Here is a 26,580-nt window from a genome sequence, read left to right as displayed (position 1 = left end):
GCTGAAGGCAGATGCTTCATGACTGAGCCACCCAGGCGCCCCAGGAATTGGAAGTTTTAGCTTGTATTGTGGAGCTCATCTAACCTGTGTTTAGGCCCCCCATACACATCAGCATATCCTTGCCTGATTTCTTGTTTAGTAGTCAGATGTAAGAGCCAAGTCAGCTTTCGGCCTGAGCATGGAACAGTCTTCCTTTTAGTTCTCATCATGTGTTGATTATCCAAGAAGAGTTAACTTAGTCATTTTCAGTTGTTTGTTTTTAGAACAGCCATATATATTTTTTCATGGACTTTTTTTCCCTCATTTATTTTAACAGCTTTATTGAGATACAGGATTCATATACCATAAATCTAATGGATTTTTGTGTATAAATTTTTCCAACCAGTGTTTTGTTGTTTTTTTTTTTTTAAAGATTTTATTTATTTATTTGACAGACACAGATTACAAGTAGACAGAGAGGCAGGCAGAGAGAGAGGAAGGAAAGCAAGCTCCCTGCTGAGCAGAGAGCCTGATGTGGGGCTCAATCCCAGGACCCTGAGATCATGACCTGAGCCGAAGGCAGAGGCTTTAACCCACTGAGCCACCTAGGCACCCCCCCAACCAGTGTTTTCGAGATGAGAATGCATCCTAATCCCATGTGCCAAGTATCAGAGTGAGTTTATGATGTCAATTTATAAATTCATAGAAGGAAATGCTGAAGCATTCTTTGGCAGATACTGTCCAAGACTTTGTACCATCCATTGTTTACGTTACTTAGAAGCTTGAAAAGGCATTTCCCCATGTATAGATACATATATAGATACATGTGTAATCCTTTTCTGTCTGGCAGACACTGAAGTTGATTACATTCCCTTCTGTTTCTGATGGAAAGCTTGAAATTAATACAGGCTTTCTACTGTTAACTGTTTTGTTGTTTGTCATAATCGATGATGTTGGCATGCATTGAGAATGCATTTTTGAAAGATTGCTGCAGCCAGCAAAGGTAACTTATTAAAAAAGATTTATTTAAATATATGATTGGCTGATGCTAGGAGAAATTTTTTAAATGTTTATTGATTTTATTTTTTGGAAATGGTCGTGAAGAAGGCCTTTATATTTGTGTAATAGAGGTGAAGAGTGACTTAAGAGGGCATGGCACGGAAATGACTGTACTGCTCTAAGTGTCTTTGTGGTGCTTGCAAGCACAAGTCTTCTCACAGAGGTCCACTTGTTCACTTATGTCTTTGGGAAAAAAGTACCAAGGGCAAATTGCACATCTTTACTATGATCTAAACAGACCTAATGAACCAGAGATGATGTGTATCACGTAGTAATAAATGGCAGATTTACACAGTTCAACTATATTGTGGGCTTTTTCACTAGATTACATGTATATTTCAAGAAGGCTGTGCAGAAATTGCCTGAGTTGGCCATAAAAATAGGAGCTGCAGTTTTCTCTGCATTAGGCTATATTACTTCTGAATGACAGTGAACCAAATTATAATAATAATATTGCTAAACTTCCTGTATTAGATTCCTAGGGATGCCACAGCAAGTTTCCACAAACTCAGTGGCCTAACCATTAGAAATTAATCCTCTCACAGTTCTGGAGTATAGAACTTCAAAATCAAGGTGTCCAATCTCTGCCTCCATCTCTACAAGGTTTTTCTCCTGTGTATTTAGTCTCCCTCTCCTTGCTCTTAGAAAGACTGTAGTGTTGGGTGTAGGACCCACCCTAAATCCAGAATGATCTCATCTTGAGATCCTTACCTTAGTCACATTTGCAAAGATCGTATTTCTTAAATAAGGTCATATGTACAGGTACTAGGAATTAGGACTTCAACGTATGTTTTTGGGTGGGGGACACATGTCAACCCGCTACAGTTACAGTGCCAGAAATCTTAAGACTAAATTAACTGTAATTAATGAAACATCATCAAATCTCGCTCTTTCACAGCTGTATAGAGTATCGGGCTAAGGCATCTACTGCTAGTTGTTCTAGTGACTTGCAGACCTCAACCAAGTATCTGATCTCACCCTTAACATTCTCTTTCCCGGCTGTGGGAAGACCCATATCTGATTCAGCTAAATAGCAGTTACTGTTTCTAAACAGCTAACAGTCTGTAATGTGTTTAAGAGATTTCTGTAGGGATATTTTAAAAATAGAAACCACTTTTCTGAAGTATTAAATACCTCATGTTTGGAGTATGTTTGGTGGGACTAAATTGGGATACTTTCCTGCAGAAGGAGAAGCTATCCGTGTGTGTGTGTGTGGCGCGCGCGCGCGCGCGCGCACGCATATGTACACTTCAGCCAGCAGGTTTGCCTAACTCTTTTTCTTTTATACGTTAGGACTTTGGTTATCACCTTCCTTAGCCTGGAGTAGCGCCTCTGAAATGTCTGACCCGTCATTTCAGTCTAACCCTGTGAGGCTTCCCTTACACACAGCCTCTTTCATGGTCTTCTGAGATCTCTCTCCCCCAGCCTCCAAATACAGTGTGTCAGTTTTACTGCTTAGGAAAAAAACAAAACTTTCCAATTGTTTCCTCACAAAGTAAACAAGTTTAGCTTATGTTGTTAGAATTAACTTGGCAGCCCATTCAAATCTTAGATAAGTGATTCTTATTTCTTCAGCCCCTTCCACCAAAAAAAAGGAAGAAAGAAAGATCCTATACTGAAGGTCTCCATTATCTGTAAATTTCCAGATGGAAACCTGTCCTGTTCTGCAGTAGAGAGCAAAAGATATCTTAAATAGTAAATAAAATAACTATAAAAAGAATTGGAGTCAGGGAAACTGATTTATCACATACAAGATAATGATGCAGTAATAATTCACTCTGTTAGAAATTTGTTTTGCTTACCACACTATATCCATAATAAAATATTCATTATTTCCTTCCTTTTTCTGTCCTTGGCCTTGGAAATGTAGAGTATGCTCAGACCACTCTTAGCTTATTTTTTAAGTAATCAGAAAGAACTGAATAGCTTTGGTGTGAGTATGAAAATGAATCACCGCTTGTGAAATCCCTTATCACCTAAATTGTTATGTTCATGGATTATCTTTTAATTTTATATCTTCAGAATTAAGAGACTGCTGCTTAAATGCAGCTATATGTAACAGCTAAGCAGAAAAGTGGTTGTGTTGATTGTTAATTGTGTGTTTGTAGTACTGGCAAGTTGTTAGTGGGGAATTGGTTCCAGAAATCCTGTGGCGGTTTGTTGGAAAGAGGGTCAGCCTTGCCTAGAATGATTAGTGTGCTAATAGCAGCTCGTCAGGAATTTTACTGGCAATATATTAATATTGAGGGAGAAGTGCAGTAAGCTTTCCTTTGCTCAGATTTGCTGCAGGAAAGTGCAGTCTGAATGGATGAACAGTACCTGAACTCCGGGATTATATTTAAGTAGTCATTTTCATTTGTTTCTAGAAACTTCTAAGCATGGATACCAGGGAGGGGTCTTACCAGAGCTGCTTTCCTAAATCTGAGGAAGAGATGAGGTTCATTCAGTTAGAGTTAACATCTGTTTGCATTTGTATAACAGTCCTCAGAAGTGTTTTAAGTAGTTTATGTTTTAACATACCTAGCTCCCATGTTGTTTCTGTTCTTAATATGCCTGAGCAGGCTTTTCTGCAGTGGTGATCTAGCCCAAATGGGATGATTAGAAATTTTGAATTGATGGGACTCTGAAGGAATAAAATGTTGCTCTTTTAATGTTTTCCTGTATAAAAATATAAGAGCATCTAACAGTTTTTAGTTCAGCATTTGTGTTTATTGACTTCTTTGCTTATATTCCTCTTGCTCCTAAGAGAGTCAGCAGGAAGTTCATGGTAACCTTTCTTTGGAGTTTTTAGAAGACTTTAATGGATAATTGAATCTTGTCCTTTTGTAGCTTATCCTGGACTTAAATTAAACAACCTATAGTTAATGCTCATGGGTTCACTAGATAATGAACCCAATTCTCACTGGATCCTGAGCCTGCTAGTTAGAAACACTTCCCTGGAACAAATGTGACATACATTTTAGGCCAGCATTCAGTTGTAGTGGCCAAATGGCAGATGAAAATGACGTACATCTCACTGTGCCCTGTCTTCTTGTTCAGGGCCTTCACGGTACCAGGCTTTGTCTCTTGTGTGAGTACTGCAGTGTCCATACCACCCCTGCTTCTTTAGCGAATATATTTGCTCTCATTAAACCCTGACCCGGTGTAAATCTCAGAGCTGGTGAAAACCAGTAAACATGTAAAAAAGAAAAAATAGTGTCTTCCCAGAGGCAGGTTAATGTACCATCCTGTTTTGTGTTTATAATTAGGTAGTCTGATACTGATTGCTGGGGTAAGTACTGAAATGATTTAATTTTTCTGCCTGTCTGTGATAAGGGAAAAGGTAGGCTTTGTGGTCTGGTGGAAAGTATGCAATTACATTAAAGTATCCTGTGAATGGAATTAAAAATGGTGACTTTGGAATAAAAATGGGTGTTAAAGGCATCGTCTGTGGAAAATGTGAAAAACTGCATTTATGTGAGCCAAGGATATAAGATTTCAGCCTTTTTACTTACCCATTCACACTTACTCCTGAATGCGGGGCTTTCAGAACAAGCAAGTAAATGGATGCTGAATGCATTCTGAGCAAGCAGGAAATGACAGGCTTTTTTGTCTTCTCAGAGGTTTCTTATATCCTGTAGTGAGCAAAGGAATATCAATTACCAGCTAAAGAAGAAAGAAGTTGGAACGGTTCCGTAAGAGTGTTTTGGAAGAAACCATTGGCTAAAATATTTATCTGACAATTTACTAAAGCACTTCACATACGGGCCTGGCCCCGGTGCCTTTGAACCAGGTTGAGTCGTGCCCTCTCTCCTTCATGAGCTGTCTCTTAACCTGCCGATATCTGTTGAAGCCCCAGCACTCTGGAGGTGGGGGGCACATAGTGTCATCTGCAGTCTGGTGTCTTTAAGTTGCTTGCTTCAGGAACCAGAAATGGGCATGTCTTTTTATCTGTTGAACTGTTTGATACGGGAGCGGATGTGATTTAAATGGGGGTTAAAACCTTGTCGAATATCGAATGCATTACTGTAGACCAGGCTGTCGTTCTCAGATGGCAGCTCTTGACCCTGTGCACCACTTAGATCTGCTTGCTGCAGCACCCTGTGATCTCTTATTTCTGTTTCGGAATGTTTGATCTTAAAGCTTTCCAGGCTTGTAGCCTGATGTGGCTCCTTGCATTGTTGGGGTGGCACAGTGTGGCCCCTTGGATGCAAAACTTTGGGGAACCAGGATCCCGCTGTCTCCACTAAGAAACCACATTCTGTGAAGGAAGTGAGAAGAGGCTCAGACAGGGGAAACTCCTGGTTTTGCTTTTTATTTGTTTGCTGGGGACCAGAAACAGAAGCTGGGAGAAAGGATGGGCAGTATCCTCTACTGACAAGACCTGTGTTAGAATTTCTTTTGCTGCAGAGCTCAGTGTATATATATTGCTTTCTTTTTAGGCTTTTCCCCAGATGCCTGGCTTCCCAGATGCCTGGCTTCTGTTGTACACTTCAGATATGGAGAGGTTGAGTGAGTCCCTCCAGCTCAGGTTGCTGGCAGCCGAGCTGGGGCTCAGGCCCTCAATTCTGACAGCCCTGAGGAGTTCTCAACACTAGCGATCAGCAGCGGTGCGTGCACCACTTTAATTATCTCGGAGGACAGAAGGATGAGGCCTCGTTTCTCACCGCGGAGTAGCTGAGAGGCCGAGATGCCACAGCTGAATCCTGCCCCTGCCTTTCAGAGAGCCACTGCTCTTGAAGCACTGCAGTGGGTCTGCTGAGCAGGACTGGGCGGACACAGCTTCTGAAAACTTGTATGGAAAGAAGCCTTGTCTTTTAGAACATATTTACAACCAGGACTGACAGGGCCATTCTTTTCATTTATAAAACAAAAGGGAGTATTAGGTCAGCAGAATATAAGTGGGAGTATGGATTTACTGGCTGATTTTTGTTATCACTACCTGATTTGCTTTATTTCTTTGAATGGCATGAGCAGTAGGATATGACGAAGAGTTTTCTCTATTCTGTTTTCTTTCAAAAAGAAAAAGTTGTCTATTTATTTATTTATTTAAAAGATTTTATTTATTTATTTGACACAGAGAAAGAGATCACAAGCAGGCAAAGAGGCAGGCAGAGAGAGAGGGGGAAGCAGGTTCCCCGCTGAGCAGAGAGCCCGATGCAGGGCTTGATCCCAGGACTCTGAGATCTTGACCTGAGCCGAAGGCAGAGGCTTAACCCACTGAGCCACCCAGGTGCACCAAAATTGTCTATTTTAAGATGCTGTCACTATCTTCAGGACAGGTAGAAATGGCCATGGAATGTTACAATATGCTTGATTTGTTCAGAGTGTGATACTATCTGGGAGTACGTTCTCTCTTACTAGGTTCCTTCTTATCCACGGTGCATATCTGTCTCATAAGGGTAGCACAGGGCCTGGTGGATTTTTTTTTTTTTAAAGTAGGCTCCATGCCCAATGTGGAACCCAACATGGGGCTTGAACTCAGGACCCTAGGATCCAGACTTGAGCTGAGATCAAGAATTGGAAGCTTGGGGTGCCTGGGTGACTCAGTTGCATTCAGCTCAGATCATGATCCCAGAGTCCTGGGATCAGCCCCTACGCAGGGCTCCCTGCTCAGCGGGGAGCCTGCTTCTCCCTCTCCCTCTGCCTGCCACTCCCTTTGATCGTGTTCTCTCTCTCCCTCTCAAAAAATAATCTAAAAAAAAAAAAAAAAGTAGGAAGCTTAACTGACTGAGCCACCCACGTGCCCTGCCTTGTGGATCCTTAAAGATTGAAGATTTATGGGCATTCACAGTAGCACTTGGTTCTGTGATGTGGTCCCAGACTGCCCCAGAGGTCTTCATGTTGAATGAGTACGGGGATGGATGTTTTTCACTGAGAAGGTCCTTACTGAATCAGTGCCTTCCAAACAAGTTTTGGGTTTTTTTCCCCTAGTTCATCTCAGGCTGAGAGATATACTTCCAGGAAAATGCAGTAAAAATGGATTAACTAGGAAAAAAAATAAAAGTCATGCAAAATACAAGCCTTAGTTTTTCAAATTAAATTCAATAGACAGAATTACTCCATCAGCTTACTCTAAAAGTTTGTAAATGCTTATTCTCCCTTTTTGTACTTACCTGCTGCAGACTGGTCACGAACTATTTCGGGTCTGGTACTCCTTCAACCACACTTTGAATACACTAGTTTAAATAGTTGTGTTTTCTTCCTTCTCCTCCTCCCTCTCCCCTTTCCTCTTTCCCCTTTCCTTCCCTACCTCCCTTCCTTTCTTGTTTAAAGTGTCCCTGCTGGTGCAGTGAGTCGAGACACTACAGTTTGAATTCCTGTCTTCTGTTTTCTCCCAGCGAAATCAAAAGAGGAGGCAGAGCTAAGGTTTACTGAACATTTACTGTGCGAAGACATTGAACTAAAACACTTCTGGATTTCCAGTAACCAACTGAAGTAAATACTGTTGTTAACCGTATTTTACTGATGGGAAACCTAAGGCCTACAGAGGCTCGATATGCCAGATTTGAACTCCCTTCTGTTGGTTTGATTTGAGTTCAGTAGTCTGCCCTTAGTCCCCTGGGTTTTAAATTTCATTGTGCATCAAGACTGTTTAGTAAAGAAGTGAATTTTCAAGATAGCATTGGAAGAGGAAAGTAGTGGAAGCGTTTTAATAGAAATATTGTTCACTGATTGCTCATTTAGAGGAAATCAGAGTAGAAGGCCCACAGTGAATGGATGCGGTGGGCAGTGCTCTTATTTACGTACACTTAGTAGCAAAATAATGTTGACTGTGGGGAGGAGCTGGAACACTCTTTCTAAACCTTTATGAGAAGCCCTACTGGTTTGGGGAAGGGTGGGGGAGATGAGTTTTACTGGAAGGCTAAACGTCCTTTATCCGTTTATCTCCAGGTGCTTGCTTCTTTGCCATAGTTTTGTGCTTGCTGAGCTGTCAGTTTAACTTACAGTCTAAAGCTCAGCCTATTATTTCGCAGGTTTGCTGCCCTACAGGTAAACTGTAAAGGGTTTCTGTGAAATCTCCGAGCAGCTTTTAGTTTCGAAATGCCAAGTCTTTGTGCTTGTGAAAATAGGTTGTGTTCAGCTTCTTGTTTGATCATCTTTGTTTTGTTTTGCTTCTGAAGCTGAGCCTGAGTTAGAAGAATGATGCTAGAAGCAATTTAAAGGGCACATCAGGTTTTTTACTGTAATACTGAACTATTGATTGTTGACTTATTTGTAGGTTTAATGCAGACCCATTTCCTTACTTAGCGTCTGACTGGCCATTAAGCTCTGGCAGTGTGCCGGGATGTTGAAATCTTGCATCTTATAATATGATTTGGCTGTCTAAGGGTATTATGTGTGTTTGGTTTTTATAGACACAGACAAGGCCCTCGACTTTGTGTGTTCTCCAGAATAGAGGAAGGAATTTCTCTGCAGCAAAATTACTCATTCACTTCTAGGAGACAATATGAAAGTGAGGTGACCGGGAGTCATGCAGATTGGTGTTGTTTGGACTGACTGGTGCTTGTAAAGAAAAGCAGACTAACGTAACAGAGTCTTGGAGAGAAGACCAAGCAGGGAACTGAAAAGGCGTGGTGGTGTTCCAGAGTAGCTCGCAGTTAGGCACTTCCATGTCAGTGGCCCTCAGCATGTGCCTGCTGCCGCTCTCCTAGCATGGAGTTAGAATTGGGGGCCAGCAAAGTATTCTGCTTACAGAGAGAGCTGGGCTCAGAGTGGTTGGAGGAGAAGTAATCACTGTCTGCAAATGACTTTTCCCCTCTTCTTTTACAACTTGGACGCTCTTGACTGGAAGAGAGGGTGAGGGCTGAGGGAGTTAGATGGCAAGGAAACATTAAATTTGGAATTTTGAGAATGTGAGTGGGAACTGAAGGGCTTTGGGAGAGAAAATCACTTTCCCCCCCTAATGACAAAGTAAGACATGCTCAATTCAGAGAACTTGGGAAGTGGCCCCGAGTACGCTGTCTTGACTGCCATATTGCCTCTCGAAGTTGTCAGAACAGCCACCCTTGTGGAAGTGTTAAATTGTTTGGACTAGGTACTTGAGGCTATGGAACATCTGTTTGAAATGACAAGGAAAATTGATTTAACAGGGAGGTGAGGAACTAGTCCATGAAGCATGTGTTAGAGATCAGCTATTAAAATGACCCTTGTAGTTCAGAGTTGGTTAATTATTATAAAACAATGTATAGTCTTTTCCTTTATTCTGTAATGGAAAAGTTTCCTAATGTGTGAAAAGGGATCTGAGACATGCTGGTTTTATGAATAATTATTATGTCCTTTCACTGCTCCCCTCCAGCCATTTGAAAGAATGGTTATCTAGGACTTTGTCCTAATTTGGAAGATATAGGGGAAAGTAACAGGCCAGAAATATGTGAATGTTGAGTGGCACACCATAATACTTCTTCCGTTTGTGTGATACATGCAGCAGGTTTTGCCCATCGCTGTCTTACTCCTCGAGGTGGATTGGGTTAAATGGGCGTTGGCATCATCTTTATTTAGAAGGGGGCCATACTGAAACCAAGATGGAGAGATTACTTACTATTAAAAAGTGGAACTTGAACTCGGATACTGTTAATTCCTTGCCCTGTATCCTTATTATCATGCCTTGGTGAGGAAAGCATCAGGGGGTGACTGGTTGGGTAAATTCCAGATTTTTATTTATTTATTTATTTATTTATTTATTTAATTTTTTTGCAAAGACACCAAATTAGTTCTTTTCCCACTGGTCATCTCGTGATGTTTGATCCTGTCTTTCCTCTTAGACCTCTTACCTGTTCCTTTGAAGTGACATTTTCCATTTATTCCCTCCCATGTGAAAGCTTTGCTGGTTAAGGAATCAGTTGTATGGAAGAAAATGCTACTTAGAAGAGTAATACCATAGACCGAATGGTGGCGGACCTCACTTTTCCCATCCGAGGTACACTTCGGAACAAAATTGTTAGCGATGTTGGTTGCTGCCCCTGTATAGTTTCCAGATGTCCTTTCATGTAAAGGGGCTCGGTCTCTAGAGACTTGGTGCTCTGGATAGAGCCAGTCAGCCTGGTCTGTGCTGTCTGAGTAGGTCATTGATGGCAAGCAAATGGAAAGTGGCAAGCCAGAGCCTATGTCATATTTGGAACTTTAGGTAGACTAGACTATCAGGGTTTAGAGCATTTAGGGCCGGAGGTTTTCTGTTCATTTTTGTTTTTGCCAGTTCTTCTCTCTCCCTCCCAGTTTCCTTCCTTCCTTTAGGCTGTCTTCTCTTCCATTCCTTTTGTCTGTTCTTTTTTATCTTTTCTCCTGTCTTCCTTTCATTCTCGTTCTTGCTTTCCTTCTGTCCTTTGCATCCCTCCCTCTCTCCTTCCTCCCACCACTTTAAACTGGTTGTCCTATCAGGGGCAGCCATTGCTATTGGTTGAATGTACCTTCTTTTTTCTGAGCATCTCTTAGCTGTGAAATCATGGCTTTTAGAATGGTTCCTGCAGCCTCACAGCGTGCAACACCGCAACTGTCTTGCAGTGTGGGGTGAACCCAGGTTAGGTGTGTGGTTGAGCTGGGCCAGGTGGAAAGATGGGTTCTGGGCGAACCTGGCCTTAGAGGCTGCCTCTTCCTTATGTGCTCTCATTACTTGTGTTTTCAGTTGCTTTTGCAAACCCCAAAGAAGTGGTATTTAGTTTTATCCATCTACTTAACCTGCTTATGTTTTGCTCTTCTTACGGGTGCCCTTTCCTTATTTTGGGCCCTTTCCTAATAGCTTCTTGTAATATTCTGCTTTCATTTTTTTGGTGCCTGACTCAGCTTGAGATTGAAGGTGTGTAGGAATTTTCTGTACATACCAAACTAAGGTTTTGGGTGAGGATGTTACGACTTATTCATTCTTTTTGAAGATTGATTATACATTAAAGCCAAATCCTAAGAAGAGGGAGTGATGGGGAAGAAAATGACCAAAGAAAGGGGAATATTTGATTTTGTTTCTCATGTTTTAGGAATTAAGTTATAAATTAATCTAGCTCCCAGTTTCATATGTGTTCTTCGCCATTTGTTAACTATTCATCCTACTAGCTCATTTTTTGGTGGGGGAGGAGGAGTGTTATGGAACGGGGTTTATTTTGGAGCAGCAGACATATTGCAGAACCCTTCAGGCATCTAGGTTTTTCCCTGAGAGATAGGAAGAGAAAGGAGCTGCAAATCTCATCTCTGTTTTTGTATTAGTTTTCTGCCTCACGTTGGTTTTAATTTCCTTCTCCATTCCTCTCATGCCCCGAATACCTTTGACAAACAGAAAGAAGCTCTTTGGTGGTTGTTCTGAAGTGTGGAGCCCAGACTAGCAGCATCAGCATCACCAAAAAACTTACTAGAAATGCAGATTCTCAGGCCTCGCCCCAGATCTGCTTAATCCAAATCTCTGGAGGTGAGGCCCAGAATCTGTTTAACAAGCCCTCCAGTTTGAGATCATCTGTATTAATTGATGACAGAAGTTTAGTATAGGTAAATTGTGCTTTTCTTTTTTTTTTTTTTTTTTTTTAGATTTTTTAAATTTATTTGACAGAGAGAGATCACAAGTAGATAGAGAGGCAGGCAGAGAGAGAGAGAGAGGGAAGCAGGCTCCCTGCTGAGCAGAGAGGCCGATGCGGGACTCGATCCCAGGACCCTGAGATCATGACCTGAGCCGAAGGCAGCGGCTTAACCCACTGAGCCACCCAGGCGCCCCAAATTGTGCTTTTCTAACCATCTCTGCCAACTTGTAAACTTCACCCACCTGTGTACCAACCCTGAGCTTTGAGCCTGCAAAGCAGTGTGTTTATCTTTTGAGCATTTGAGTCCATCAAGAATTTATAACCATCCTCGTTGGTATCTTTGCTTCATCCAGGACATAGTGGTCAATAACATATATCTGGAAAACTTGTATATATTAAAAACTTATGACTTATAATTGGTCATCGATTACTCTTCCACTGTGGAGGTATCGACTCCCATACTGAGGCGGTAGCTCAAAATACACTGCCTAAAAAGCAGTCAGAGCCCAGAGGGGAATAAAGGAGAAAGGGAGACAGGAAAGGGAAGTGAAGGGATTAATAATCCCATCTTGGTTAATCATCATTATCCTCTCTGATCTCTGTGAGCGGATGTGCTATTGCTTCTGCAAATGTTAATAATTCATGGATGGACTATGCCAAAGGGAGGCCTTAAATCTGGTCTCTCAGCAGATTAAATACACCGTCTGCCTTCAGTAGGAGCCAGGAGAGATGAAAGATGGACTTGTTTTTATTCATTAACCTGATTTTCTCTGCCTTTCTTTTCAGCTCCTCTCATCCTCATTTTGTTTACCTTTTCATTTGCTTCTCTGTATGTCCTCCTCCTTCATTGAGTGAGTGCTGGGGATCTTGGGTCTACTGTTAATGACATTAGATTTTACTTTTCCTTCACTGCTAGTAACAACAGATGCCATGAGAGAAAGCAGAGAGGCAGAATAACTATTTCCTTGGAAATGTCTAAATCAGTCTGCATATTTGAAAAATGTATTAAAATGTGCAAAGCCTGTGTCTTAGAAATCATTTGAAATGGCTTCTCTTTGTTTTAAAGAGTAATTCCGTTGTACAGGCAGCAGAAGATACACATAGTGTTCTTACTTCAGGTAGGTCTGGTGGCAGTTCCCCATTTTACAGGTGGGGAAACTGAGATATGAAATGAGTGACTTGTGTAGGACTACCCAGAACCCACTTCTCACTCCAACATCAGCATGCTTTCCAGTAGAGTTCATCACCTCTTCCTTTTAGAAATCGTAGGTAAGTAGCCTTAAGGAGGCATTTTACTCATATTTCGTCATCCTCATTTCATTAGTAAGGCTTAAATCAACTTAATTAGATTAAGTTCGAATACATATAAGTAGCCAGCTTCACAGGAACACGTCTGATTACTTCTAGGTGTAAATTTGCCAAGAAGCACCATAATCAGAAGGCTCCTCACAGTCTGCATGTGTGTAGACATTTCTAGAGCTCCTGAATAATAGCCCTCAACAATTTATAGGTTATTCAGTAAACATATGTTGAGTACTTAACCCTGTGCATGATGCTTTGTTAAGCCCTCTAAGTGAGTATAATAGGGTTGTCATCTTTAATAGATTTTCAGTGGTTTTAAGTTTACTTGAGGGGGTTTGGCTACTTGGAATGTCCCAGTATCAACTTAAGGATGTGAGATGGCAAAGCAGTAGAACTGGAAATGTTTTAGTTATTGGAGTAGTTTGCTGGAGGACTTAATGGTAAGAAGCACATTAATTAAAACTGGACCATTGTTTTTTAAAATGATTTCTACGTGTCCCTGCTGGAAGGCTGGTGGAGAGAAGAGTGGTGTGGGAAAAGCAGATTTTAAAATCAGGCTAATTTTCATAAAACTGTTTTAGAATTGCAAATCCTTGCGTTCCTATTGTAGAGGTGAGAAGTACAGAGATGAAAAGCTGACCGTATGTCTTATAAGGCAACATAAGTTCCCGGGGTGTAGACAGGGCCACCTGTCTGGCTTGCCTTGGTTGTCTCTCCTGACCGGAAGCAGTAGGGGGTAGAAGGCAAGGCCTCCTCTCACCTCTCCCGGCCCCTCTTGCATTGATGCCGGCATCCTGTGGGGCATCGCCATGTTTTCTGTTTCACATTCATTTTGTTGCTATTCTCATACAATTTGTATTCTGGTATTTTCTTTTATAATTTTCTTAAGGCTTGCATCTTTGAGTATAATTTTATTAGGTCTTAATGCCAAAATTTATTTCTTGCTCTGAGGAATGCCAAATTTAGCTTTATAATAAGGATTAATGAGAAAATAGAATCCTGCCTATAATTTTCCTTCATAGAAAAATTTCAAGAACTCTCTTTTGTATGGCAGTGAATTTGAAAATCTGACCAGGTGACAGAATAAATACAGTTTTTTCCTGTTTAAGTTGGTGAGGATTGAATAATTTTAGTAATCCTTTTTCTATTGAGGAATCCTTTTTTTTTTTAACCACTTTCCCATCTTATTAGTGTTTTCCAATTAATAACAGAAAAAACGTGTGCAGAAAAAAATTGCATGAAATTAGTGTTTATTTTCTAAAATTATAGTAATAATATGATGAACCTTGTTTCAGTAAGCAAATCCAAACTCTGAATGCCTGCATTTGTACAAGAAGTCTTGGGGTGATACTTAGCTTTAGTATTCCTTCAAATAACAGCTTCCCTACTGAATTTAAAATAGAATTTGTTTAACAGAATTCTATTTACAATCAACCTGGTAAGAAATACATCTGTTGTGTAAAGTGTATTGGTAATAAGAACTAGTAAGCTAGAAGCCCTTCTTTTGTTCCACCATTATCCCCATGTGATAACTTAAGATTCCATGGAATCTGAGGCTCAAATACATACTTGAGCAGCTTTGCTTAGTATAGTGTCCCATAGTGCTGTGCAAAGAGTTTTGTAGCATGAAACCTAGAACCTGAACCCAGGACCTAGACCAAGTCACTGTGTAACCTTGGTCAGAATCTGAGTTTCTCTGTCCCTTATTTTCTTAATCTGTGCTACAGGAGAAATGAATTACCCCTGAAATTTCATGGCTGTGACTCTGAGTCTTCGTGTACTTTATTATTTCATATTTTTTTTTTAATTGAGGTAGAACTTCATATGGTCTATAAGTTCTTGCCAAATCACTGTTCTCTATCTAAATACGAGGCCTGGTAGGTACTGTGAGTGTGTGTGTTTGTGTGTGTGTGTGTGAGAGAGAGAGAGAGAGAGAGAGAGGGAGAGAATGAGAGAGACAGACACAGACGGACAGAGCTTTCATTTTGAGTTTTCTGAAATCTGGAACTGCTGTGAATTGTCCTAGAGGCATATTTGAGGAGAGATGCTTTCTCCTCCTATTTTATCCTATTCCCATTAGTAACTGCATACTGGGGAGCTGCTTCCCAAGAAAGTGTTTAAAATGAAAATCTTATTTCTGAAATTACTTTCACGCTGGTGCTTTAAGTTTTGGCCTATTTCTAAACCCTGCTCCCACCCTTTTCGGTTTATAGGCATACCAGAGGCAGAACACTGCCCTGGGGAAGCAGAAGCTCATCAGCTCCTCAGTGCAGAGGGAGCTTTCTTTTCCCTGTTTTGTTTCCTTTTTTCGACCCTGGGGGAGGCAAGTTTGCACATGAGCAACAGAGAAGGAACTTCAGTTTGTTTTACTGCTAAATAATGACATGCAGAAATCAGCTGATTTTTTTAAATTGACTGCCTAAATCTAGCTGTCCTCACTTAAAACAATACTCAAGGTGAAATGTCATTGATAAAATTAGCAGATTGCTTTTTCATTCACAGCTGATTTGTCAGGACAGATCAGCTGTGAATGCCACACCACTGACTTTGGGCCAGGACCATCTCATCTTCCCCGAACTTCCTTGGCACTGGATGCAACTGAGAAGGAAGCCGACTTTGGGAATTGAATACTGTTGGTAATGATGCTTAGTCACAGAGAAGAGTTTGGTGCTTCTGCACATTGGCCAAGAACCACCTCAGCATCTGTCTTACTACCTAAGGCTGCAGTGATCTCAGGGAGATAAAGAGATTTGAAAGAACAAACAACAAGCAGAAGTAATATTTAGCTCCCTTGAAGTCCTCGTCTTTGTCTACCTGGGTCGGTCTAGTGAACACTGATAAAAATCAATGAAATGGCTTTGTTGAGCGGCCAGTAAGGACAACACTGTGGTAGGCACTGGTGATAATTATGGATTTATGTTTATTCTAAGTTCATTGTCTTCTACCTGGAGAGTCAAGATTAACTAATATTGTTATAATAGGATCAAACTGTCCAAGAGAGTGTAAAATCATGGGCAGAATTGAGTGGGAATGATATGAGGTTCTCAACATGGGACTTCAGAGGAGGAAAGAGAGGAATGGGTAATGATGAGGGAATTCTGGGGTAGTTGGGGAAGACCACCTAGAACAGACAGGATTTGAATGGGCCTTTGAAAGATTACATGGGCTTAGCTTGCATGAAGTGTAAGAAGATACAAGTATAATAGCCTGACCGAAGTCAGGGAGGTGAGAACAGAAGTTATGTGCTAAGAAATGAAATCTGTCAGGGAGGGTATCAGATGTGGAAGGAGTGACTGCCAAGCAGTGCAGTGTAGGCAGTACATGCTGTCGAAAGTTTTGGAGCAGGTAAATGTCAAGAAGAAAGGGAGGGAGCTGTGGAAACACGGGGAAGTTGGCTTGGCCAGTAGAAGGGATACCTGCTGAGGTGTTGTTCAGGGACAGTTGTAATAATCCAGCCATGGTGATGACATCAGAACCAGGTTGGTTGGTGAGAAAACACAGGGGAAAAGATGTGTGAGAGATGCTTGGAATAAAACATCTGCCACACTTGGTGCCTGATGGGCTTAAGAAGGATGTTCAGAAATAACTTGAAGTTTGTAAGGAGGAGAAGGGTTGGTGCTATTGGTCGAGGCACAGAAGTTAGGAAGATTAACTGGATTGAGAGTTGAGATTTCATGTCAGTTTTTGATGTTCTGGCAAGACATCTCCGTGGAAGTGCCCCTGAAACATTTAGAGATAGGATAAGAAGTGCTGTTCAGGAAATAGCTCCAGACAGAATTTTCCAGAGCCATGCTCTAGAGGTAAGAATTGTGGCAGTAAAACTGAATTTATGGGAGGGGAATTGTATGGTGTGGGGCAAGGGAATAAGGTCTCAGTGAGGAGAAAGGAGCCCGGAGAAGGTTGGTGATGGCGGGGAAGGGAATCAGGATCCATCTATGCCTCAGAAGGCTGAGGGGTAGGACAGAGTAATTGCCCCACCTCACGTGGCCTCTCATTCTTAACTCTTAAAAGCACTTACCCACCAGTGATACTACTTTATCTTCCCAGCAGCCCCACAAAACCTGGCAGAAGGTAGAACAGAGCTCACCAGGGATCTGTCAGATTTTGTTTTCTGGATAAAGCCCTGCATAGTCAGGATACATGAGAGCTTTATAGTTGTTCACTTGAACATGATAATTTCACCTGGCGATTATAATTATAATTCTGCTTAAACCACAGAATTTCAGTGGCTTCCCTTTTCTGTTCTAGAATCTTATTTAGTAACGATAACAGGTAGGAAAAAAGGAGTACTGATGCCACACCTTCAAAAATGTCTCATCCTTGGTGTGTTTCAAGTGTGGGCCTAAGGAAATTGGAACTAGCCCCCCCCCCCTTTTTTTCGTATTTAGAAATCTTTTAAACCAGTTTGCTTGAAGGTCAGAGAGTCTTTGGAATCTGGATACCTTAAGTTGGATAAAGTGTCCTACTTTTTTAGGAAAAATCTTTCTCCTGTACATGTACTTTGCTGAGAAGTTCCTTAATGGACTGATTGTAATCAGTAGAGAATTGATTCTGTAGAGAAATGGAAATAGAAAAAACAAAGTTGAAGCTTTTCTATTGAAGATTCTCATTACCGGGAATTCGAAGGAACTATACTTTGCTGGATTTTGCATGGAATACTGTTTGGGAATTCAGGCCCGCACCTGAAATTCGGGTATCTTTCAAATACACACAGACCTTAATCCACTTCGGGTAGTAAGCTCCATCTGTCTTTACACTTTTGGGTGTCTGAATTTTTTTTTATATAGTGTGTATCTGATGTACAACTAGCTGTTGTAGTTAAGAATGGTGCAGTGCACAGATTTTGAAATGTGGTGTCAATTCCTTTGATAAAAAGGACTGGACATTATTTTTATTTAGTATTTCCATTTAATAACCTACCCTTTTGTCATCTAGTTTTTGATGCTTAGGTTTATATAAAGCCAAAACAAAAATAATGGACTACTGAATAAACATCTAGGAATTGATCATTTTATGTTCAGCCAGCGATAAAACTAGTGGAGAAGTACCTTCTTTGTAAGATGGCTTCTATTCGGTATTTTTGTTTATGACCTCCACATAACATATTCAGGCACCTGGAGTCTGACGCAGGCTAGTTAACACTTCTTTATACCCTGTGCTCTAGGGTCCTTTGTAGTCAAAATATCCTGCAACTCATCGGGTTTCCTTGGCATACTCATAGATTGGAGGAAGACAGTCTGAGCTGATTTACAATTGATCCTAGCGTAAAGAAATATCGTCTTAATTTATTCATTGGCCATACTATCCGAGAAAACTGTCTTAATAGGGACTCAGGACTCAGTGAGGTGGGGTTCTTTTTGTTTTGTTTTGTTTTGTTTTAATTTTAATAATGAAAGGGGTTTTCTTACTTGCCTGTAGTGAACTTCAGATGTCTCCCTCGGGATTAGGTTTTAACCATCACTAAAATGGTTTGACTTAACCACACAGGTGTTTGGGGGTTCTTTTTTTTTCCCTTGCCCCTTCCATCCCCAGGCTGAGACTCCTATTGCATACCGACTCTGCTCCAGTGCAGTATTTATTTGATCAGAAACAAAAGAGTTTGCTTCTTGCACTGGTTCAGAGAGCGGTCCCCCAGGATTGTCTTTTGTTCAGTAATTGGAGCATAAGCTGAGCCTGGTTAATTTCAAAGCTACCCCCAACACACATTCCCTCCCTCCTTCCTTGTGCAGTTTCTGAGCTGCTAGTGGTACCTTGTGTTGGGTCTGGAACCAAAAAAAAAAGGCTCGAATTATTGAATGTTAGCTACAACTACTGTGACATCTGCTATGGCACCTAATAGCACTGTTGGTTAATTAATTTTAAGTTAGGGAAGAAACAAAACTAGAGTGCTCTTCCGCTTTACAGCGCTTGTTAACACATGCAACTCCAAATTATGCATTTGGTGCTATCGCAATGAATAAAACAAAGGAAATCATGAGTTGATTTTTATGTTAGTAGCAGAAGTTCTTTCATTGTTATGCACTGTTCAGAGACCCGTGTTTTCCTATGTTCATTCTTTTTTGTTTTGTTTTGTTTTTTTCAATAAAGGCAGAAATGTCTGCAGCATTTCAACTCTGAGCATTTAATTGGCTAAAGTTCTGATGTAAGAAATATAAGTTAATTATTTTAATTTTCTTTTAAAGCAACAAAACTTGGTTCTGCTTCTTTAAATACCAAAATGATGATTATAGATGGATAAGAAGTTTAAGTAGCCAAAATTCTAGATACTAAGTAGCCAAGTTAATATTTGTATAAAAAATATTACAAAATTGCCAAATATCATGTGCCATTCTGGTTCTACAGTATAGGTGTTGGTTTTGCAACCAACAGATTGCAGTTATAGGGTTTGTGGGTTTTGATTTTGAAGATGGAAGCATCTTTCTTGCAATTTTTTTTTCAATCTGCACCATAATGACGGTCACTACCTGACTGGCCTGAGTTTAATCGTTGGAAGCCTGGTTCTTCGTGTGGTCTGATCTTTGCTTGTTCATAAGCTTTCCTGCAATTGCACAGTTGTTTGCTGCATTGAGTTTCTTTTAGTGACAATGAAAAGCGTATGTTGATATTTTAATGTAGTCTTTAATTTTCAGGTTGTACATTAAAACATGGAGGGAAAAAAAATCCCTGTTTGAGGAGCTCTTTTAAAAACCATTACGGTAGAATGGGAATATTCATTACTTACACATCATATATTTTTCCCTAAATGTTATACAAAGAAGTGACAGTTGAGCCGAGCATATGTTAATAAAAGGTCTGCATTTTCCTGTGTCACTGACAGTTTCATTGGCTGTATATTCCTGAAATGCAAATAGCCTCAGTTCTGTTCAAAGCTATAATTAATCTGAATAGTTATTTAAACAGTATTGAAATCTTTTAACTACTGAGAGGCCAAACATTTAAGATGGTGAATTTACTGTTCTGTTTGAAGGACGGTACAATTGACGAGGGCACAGCGATCTGAGATGCTTGTGTATGTTGGATCTACACATTCTGTAGTCTAAAATGGCAGAATCTGTCTGCTGCTGTATAAAATCTTTTAACTACCATTTATTTTAGCATCATGGCATGTGCAAATTCCTGCTGCTCAGTTAAGGGACCAGCTTCACAACTGGTGTTACAATCTGTGGCCACAGCACTGCATCACAATGCAGCAAATGCATTTTCCACATTAACCAAACATGACAGCTGAAGCGATTATTAACCATGCAAGATGTCGGAAGTCATCAAAAATTCACATCAGAGTAATTGCAGTGGCTTGGGTCGGAAAAAAAAAGTATCATAGCATTCTTTGGCTCATGTTGTCTCTCCCCCTCTTAAATCTTAACTTGGTACAGTCCGTTAACAATAAAATACCCTTCTGTAACCTATAAACTGTTACTCCCATCAGTTTGTGCTTTCAAACTGAAGGCTGACTTCTCTGAATTTGTGTAGAGCAGCACGAATGATTATGCTGTGCCCCAGGGGCTGCAGTGTACCCTTTTTAAGGGGACCCTGCCATCTCATTGTCTAATTGGACTCTTTAAAGCTTCGGTCATATCAACATTTGCAGAGTGTTCTCTTTTCCTTTTTCTTCTTTCTCTCTCTCCCCTCTCCCTCTCCTCTCTCCCTTCCTCTTTCTCGCCCCCCTACCCCCTCAATTCTGGCTATCTGGAATGGGAAAAACTTGAGCACTGGTTCCATCAGAGCTCATCCCACAGAGAAGGTATGGAAGAGATACCGTGACCAACAGCATCGACCGGTCTGTAACTCCTAAAATTTGAGAGCTGCAGGTAGGATTGTCTGTTTTGTAAAGAAATTAAGATAAATGCACCCTAGTAAATAGAGTGACAGCATGTTGTTGCAGTACCTTTGAAAGACAAGGGCTTGGCTTGTTTAAAATTTCAAGGTAAATTCAGAGGATTTAACTTATTTGATAGAAAAAGTACTTGATTCTCCTGAGAATTGTTCAGATTTGTGCCTTGTCATTCTAATATTTTTCTTTAAAAAAAAAATATGTTGGGTGGGGCAGAGAGGTATTTGCTTCAAGATTTAAATAGTTGGTTATTTTGGATTTTTGCAGACTTCATCTTTAGTAAGTAGTATGGACTTTCTTTAGGATTTTTTTTGAAAGATGCATGTAAAGTGCAGAATTCTCATATGAGATAAAGCATTAAAATAGAATTTCTTTTCTAAAATCAGATCCTTTGGAATTTTTAGGTGTGTGTGTGTGTGTGTGTGTGTGTGTAGGATGCCTTATTTCAGTCATTTATATTTTATTGAAGGGGAAAAGTACTACTGGAGGTATTTAGGATTATCTCACAGGAAATGCTTTAGCATAAGGCTTTAAATGAGAAGAATTAAATAGTAACACCCAAGATGTGGACTTTTTAAGTATTATCAAATGTAGGCAATTTCAGTTAAGATAGTTACTTTTTCTTTCTTAAATTTATCCTCAAAAGAGTATAAGTCCTTTAAGTATATTTCACATTTTTGGTATAGAGAATGTGATTTCTGTACATGAGATGGAAACTTCCTAAGTCGTGTAAGCATCTGGAGGGTAATGAAATTATAAATGTTGCCTATAACACTTTTAATACCTTGATTAATATCAGAGATGAAAATGTTTTTGATTCAGTGAAAAAGCAGCTTGCTTTTTGTCTTCCCTTACAAACAACAGGAGAAGGCAGTGATGTATAGTTTTTTATCCCAAGGAATGTATTTGTATCATGGGACCTGTAGGGTCTGGACTTTTTTCCGAATTAGGGACTTGGAAATTGCTCACCTAGTTGAGAGATTAAGCTCCCTTCAGAGGTGGGGGACTTTCTGTACTCTTAACAATAGGAAGACTTGAGGAGCTGTCAAATAGGGAATGGAGGAGAGCTGCTCAGGGAAGGGAGAGGTACTGAGAATTTTTCTCATCTTGGCATTGGAGGTCTGGATTTACCCACGACTAAGATTCCTTTAAAACTCTGACCTAGTGCAGCATTGCAAGGAATTGATTTCTGAGATGAGACAATGAGCTGTGGTTTGCATTTTGTAAAGATGGAGGAAACCTCTAACACTGACCCTGTATGGGAGATGACTCAATTATCTGTGCCTTGGTACAGTTGCAAATTATTTTCCTTTGTCTGAAGTGGGTGGATGCCAGCATCTTCATCAGAGCTCCTTAATTTAATGTATGGAAAATGTCTCAGCCACCATTTTTAACAATTAGCTGTATCATGGTTGAGGTGAGCTGCGCTCTGAAGGCAGCTGCAGGGCCATTTCATTTACATTCGGTTCTGTGGCACAAGAGCTTTGTGACTGTAAAACTCAGAAAATGAATTTGCACATTGCATAGAAGAGTTCTCTAGGAGGGTGGAGAATATTCCCAGAAAGAAAATGGAATCCTTTTGTCTACAGTAAGTATTCTCATATACTCCTATAGCGGGGAGAGGTTAAAAATTTGTCTTTGGTTGAATGGGCAGAATAGACTTTAGAATGAATGCTGCAGATATTAAAGGTGTAAGATAGGTTCTTGGATGTATGTTTTTATGTGTGTGTCAGAAACCAAGTGTGATATGTGCATGTTTAAAATAGAGGGTCTATGAGTGATTTTTAACACATGCTTTTGATTAATTCTTCTCTGGTAATTTAAGTTAATGAGAGGTATGAGTTTATCACCAGTCAGAAGGTGAAAATGATACTTGGGAGAAGAAAAAATCCAAATATGATATATTTAAGAGTTCAGGCTTTTTTCCACTGTCTTTTACAAACAGTTTATTTTCCAGTCCTGAAGAAAATTGCTAGATTTTAGTTTAGATTTTGTGTTGTTTTTTTGTTTTTAGAAGAAAACCCTTCCGTGTTAATGATTTTTAGTGGCTGACTGAAATATATAAGAAAAAATGTTGTAACAAAACAAGATTTTTTCCTAAACGATCAATAGATTGAGACTTTCACTCTCATTAATGGGGATAATTCTTAGTGCCTTCTGTTAATTAATAGTTGTGACTTCAAAGCGACTTGTGGAAAACTCTTGTTTGTGATTGTAAGCTTATAAATCTTGATTCTTAGAATTAATTGGATTTGACTTGGCTTATTCCTTTGTTCCTTTATGCTGTTACTGAGAGGAAATAAGTGGATTTTAACTTTGATTTTTGTGTTTATTTTTTTAACGGCACGTATCCCTGAAGAATTTGTAGTAAGTGTATTTTACAGTAAACTGTACCATGAAGAATTTGCTCAAAATCCTTTACTAGCCGTTTCAGGAGTTGAATCTCACAAAACTGAGTGTCTGAGAATCCTTTTTACTTGATATCAAATTTATAAAGCCAGCTGTTCTTTCAGGTCTTGTTGCACTAGCTGTTATTCATTCTACTTACTGAATGCTGGTTTTCTTTAATTAATAGATGTTTTTGAAACTAAGGGAGAGGAAGATTTTCATATCAGTCTTTTCACTGAAATAGGAAGGATCGATTATCCTAAGCCCTGTCCAGAATCCTACAAAGATTCCATAAATCTTAAATCTTAGGGTTGTAGCATAAAAACCTAGATCTCAATATAATTATTTTAACCCCGGGAAGGACATTCACTATATTCATTGTTTGGGTATATGGTAGAATGCAAAGGGATTCTTTTCCTCTTGGTTTTTACAAGGCTTGCTCTTTGAAATGGAAGAGTTTCAGGGCAACAGATTAGAACTCCATTTTAACTGCAGCTTTGCTTGCATAAAATGTTTGGTTGGATGGCATGAAGGGTGTCACAAAGCCTCCCTTTGAAAATTTTAAAGCAAAACTTGAAGATTCTGGTCTCGTTTTCTTTCTCTGGCTTTATGGAAGCCGTGTATGCGGTACTCTGGAGAGATAGCAGAGACCCAGTTGCTTTCCAGTTTCTTTGCCTCTACCATGGTCTACTCAAGTTTGGCTGCTGGGAAGAGGCACTCCTTTTTGGTACTTGTAGGAGATTCCCAAATCTCTACAATCTGCAAATTCTTCAGTTTTCTCATGGAATTTTAGCCTGGCTGGTAGTAAAGAGTAAGGGGGTGGCTCTTTTTGCTACAAAAAAAAAAAAAAAAATGTATTCATATCAAACCCTTGAATGCTCTGGCAGTGCCATAATGTAGATAAGCAAGCATGTCGGCCAGCCCGCTAGAAGCATTCTGTGGCACTAAGATGGCAGTGAGCAGGGAGTAAAATGGCGTCCCCAGGAACGCTGTGATAAGAGGTGCACCGCACCGGTCATCTTTCTTCAGTCAAGTTTGGAGACCCCTCTAGTAGCACTGCTTTGGCAGTTTGCAGTTGCTTTTTATTCTGTTAGAAGAGAAATTTTGAGATTTTCCTGAAGTAAAGACTTAATTAGCATTTATATCTAAATAGCTTTCAGTTGTAACTTACAGGAAATTGGTGAGATATGGACAAAATAAATTTTAAATAGCTATTTTATATCCTTATTTCTGAAATCCCTTGCTCTGTGTTTTCTTCTTCTTTTTTCTTAATTTAGAAACGTAACTCCTTCCAATATAAGGTGGATTTTTAGAAAATAGAGGACAGTATGAGTCTCCTTTATGGCAAGATGAAACTAGTCTAACTTAATGAAAAGATGTTACTTGTCTTTGATTCTGGTTTTCATTCTAGCTCTACGTGGGCTTAGGTTATTTGATATGTAAAATAAATGTTGTCGCCTTCAGAAACAAAGTTTATTGTATTTCTTTTGTGGTTCAGGTATGGATTAATTTGGAAGTGACCTGTAGTCATAGTGGTAGTGACAGTGCTAATTTCTTAGCTGTTCCTTCTCTCCTGGAGTTGGAATTTTCAGAGCTGGCCTCAAAGTTGATGAAGGGTAATTAGCTCATCTTACAGTTAGATAAAGCAAGGCTTTTCTGTAGTTAAACAACTTTCTCAAGGTCATACATCTGCAAAGCAGTTGATTTTGGCCCAAATTCAGGCCTCCTGACTCCCTTATCTGTGCTGTGCTGTGCCTCTGTCTGCATCTGACTCCATGTCTTCCTCTTTGTGGTCTCGCTGGTGACTGATGGGCCTAATGGATTGATCTTTCAGCAAAGCCTGTCTTTACTTGAGCAGCCTAACTCACAGAGATCTTCCTTCTCAGTCTTGCCAGAAATGACTTAATTGAGCTGTGCCTGGAGTCTTCCTGGGCCTATGTTGTAGTCGATAATGCATTTACAGATTTATCATTTATAAACAAACATTTAAAAATAAAACACATTCTGCAAATTGAGCTTTTCAGTCGTCCATCATGTTGGCTCAGTTCCAAGAAGGAAGTACTCATCTCCTGAGGTGGGCACGGACATCACATCCATCTGCCCTGAGCTGGAATGGAGCTGGGCATTTTGACACGCCCTCCTAGCTGATCACTCCTTCAGCTGTAGGTATGAGGAGTCCCAAGTGCAGGGTTGCCCTTTTCCTAGTATGGAAGGACTGGCTGAAAGGTTTTAACTCCCTGTCAGTTTCAGGCTCTTTGTATTCATAAAATGGTCTTGCTCTCTCCCCCTGTAGTTTGCTTTTGCCACTCCAGCTAGGCGCTGTTTTCTACTTTCTGTAGCCATGATGATTAACGGTGAGTGGTGTATCCTGTGGTATTCCCTCAGCTCTGACAGGGTAAAGTCAAAATGTTTCCAAACTTAAGGTTTGAGAGAGAGAGTGGAATCCCAAGTACTGTTAGCAGAGCAGAGGCGTACCATGACAAATTCTGTGTAAGACAACCAGAAGTTATAAATGAGTCTCTTGCTTGTTTTAGTGGACTCTAGACAAATGTTTGGAAAAGAATTTCTGAATAAGAAGAAGCTGCAGCACAACCAAAGCTCCCTTTTCTCTGACAGCCATGATGATCAGTGCTCCAGTCCCGTCAGCGTAAGCAGTGCTGCAGAGCAGGAGGAGCTGTGATTTTCAACTGCAGTGTGAGTGACTGACACCGTGTGCCGGCAGGGAATTCATAGGACACGTGGTTCCCACACACTGTCTTGACTAACAGCGCTCCTTGTGCTTGCTAAGTAGAACTTAATTCCGAGCTCTGTAGAAACCAGCCTGGCAAAAACCTCCTGCTTCCCACCTGACCAGCTCGGAGACACACCCCCTGCTGTCTGTTCTCATAGCCCCCAAATCTTATTTCCAAAGGGAAAAGACACTAGATGGGAAAGCAGGGGATCTGTGTTTTCTGATAAAATACAGGGTTGTTTTAATGAGTTCTTTTAGGGTGGGTTTAGGGGACAGTAGCAGGGGATGTGGGCCATGATAAGAGGCCATTATTGATGCATTCCCGTTTTATACTGCAGTGCGGTTTTAGTACCCAAAGTTCTTTGACTATGGACTGATCCATCTCCAAGATGGAAATCAGACATATTAAAACATTTTTATTGTCCCTTAATGTATGTCCTCCTTCTCTTACCGTCATTTTAAACGACTATAGCATTAATATTTTTTAGACCTGTTCGTACCATTGGGTGAGGAGAGGGTTCTTGTGCTGGTTTTTAAAGCCAGACATACTTTGCCGCACTATTATATCCCAATTGCAAAACTAAATTGAAGTTTTCTCTTTAGATTCCTCCTGTTCTTGTGTCCCCAAAGGCTAGCCATAGCAAGTGTACCAGTTTTTTACCGGGGCAGGGGGTAGGGCAGGGAGATAAAGTGTTCAGAGTTGCTGTCCTTGCTTTCTCCCATGGGGCCACCTCAGCAGTCTGAGAACAGTTGGCTGGCTGCCCTCTGTCCCTCTCTGCCTTGGCTTCTAGTGTTCCTGTTCCTCCCTGCCC

The 26,580-nt window shown here is 40.4% G+C and overlaps 1 protein-coding gene across 3 annotated transcripts in view; it reads left to right on the top strand.

Moving 5' to 3' along the window:
- Positions 1-26,580, top strand: part of NUP93 (nucleoporin 93) — a 110,026-nt gene that overhangs the window by 36,563 nt on the left and 46,883 nt on the right. The window contains exon 1 of one of the 3 annotated variants that reach the window (XM_045988648.1): positions 20,260-20,626. The exons of 1 other annotated variant lie outside the window; for it this stretch is intronic. The gene's annotated coding sequence lies outside the window, so the exon portion shown is untranslated. Of the gene's footprint in view, positions 1-20,259; positions 20,627-22,154; positions 22,238-26,580 lie in introns of those variants that run through there. One more of the 3 variants, XM_045988649.1, reaches the window with a different exon arrangement.

This window comes from Meles meles, chromosome 19 (assembly GCF_922984935.1).
Source record: "Meles meles chromosome 19, mMelMel3.1 paternal haplotype, whole genome shotgun sequence".
In the NCBI taxonomy this organism is placed as follows: domain Eukaryota; kingdom Metazoa; phylum Chordata; class Mammalia; order Carnivora; family Mustelidae; genus Meles; species Meles meles.
The sequence above is the reverse complement of the archived record's forward strand: the minus strand, read 5'-3'. Positions and strand labels throughout refer to the sequence as shown.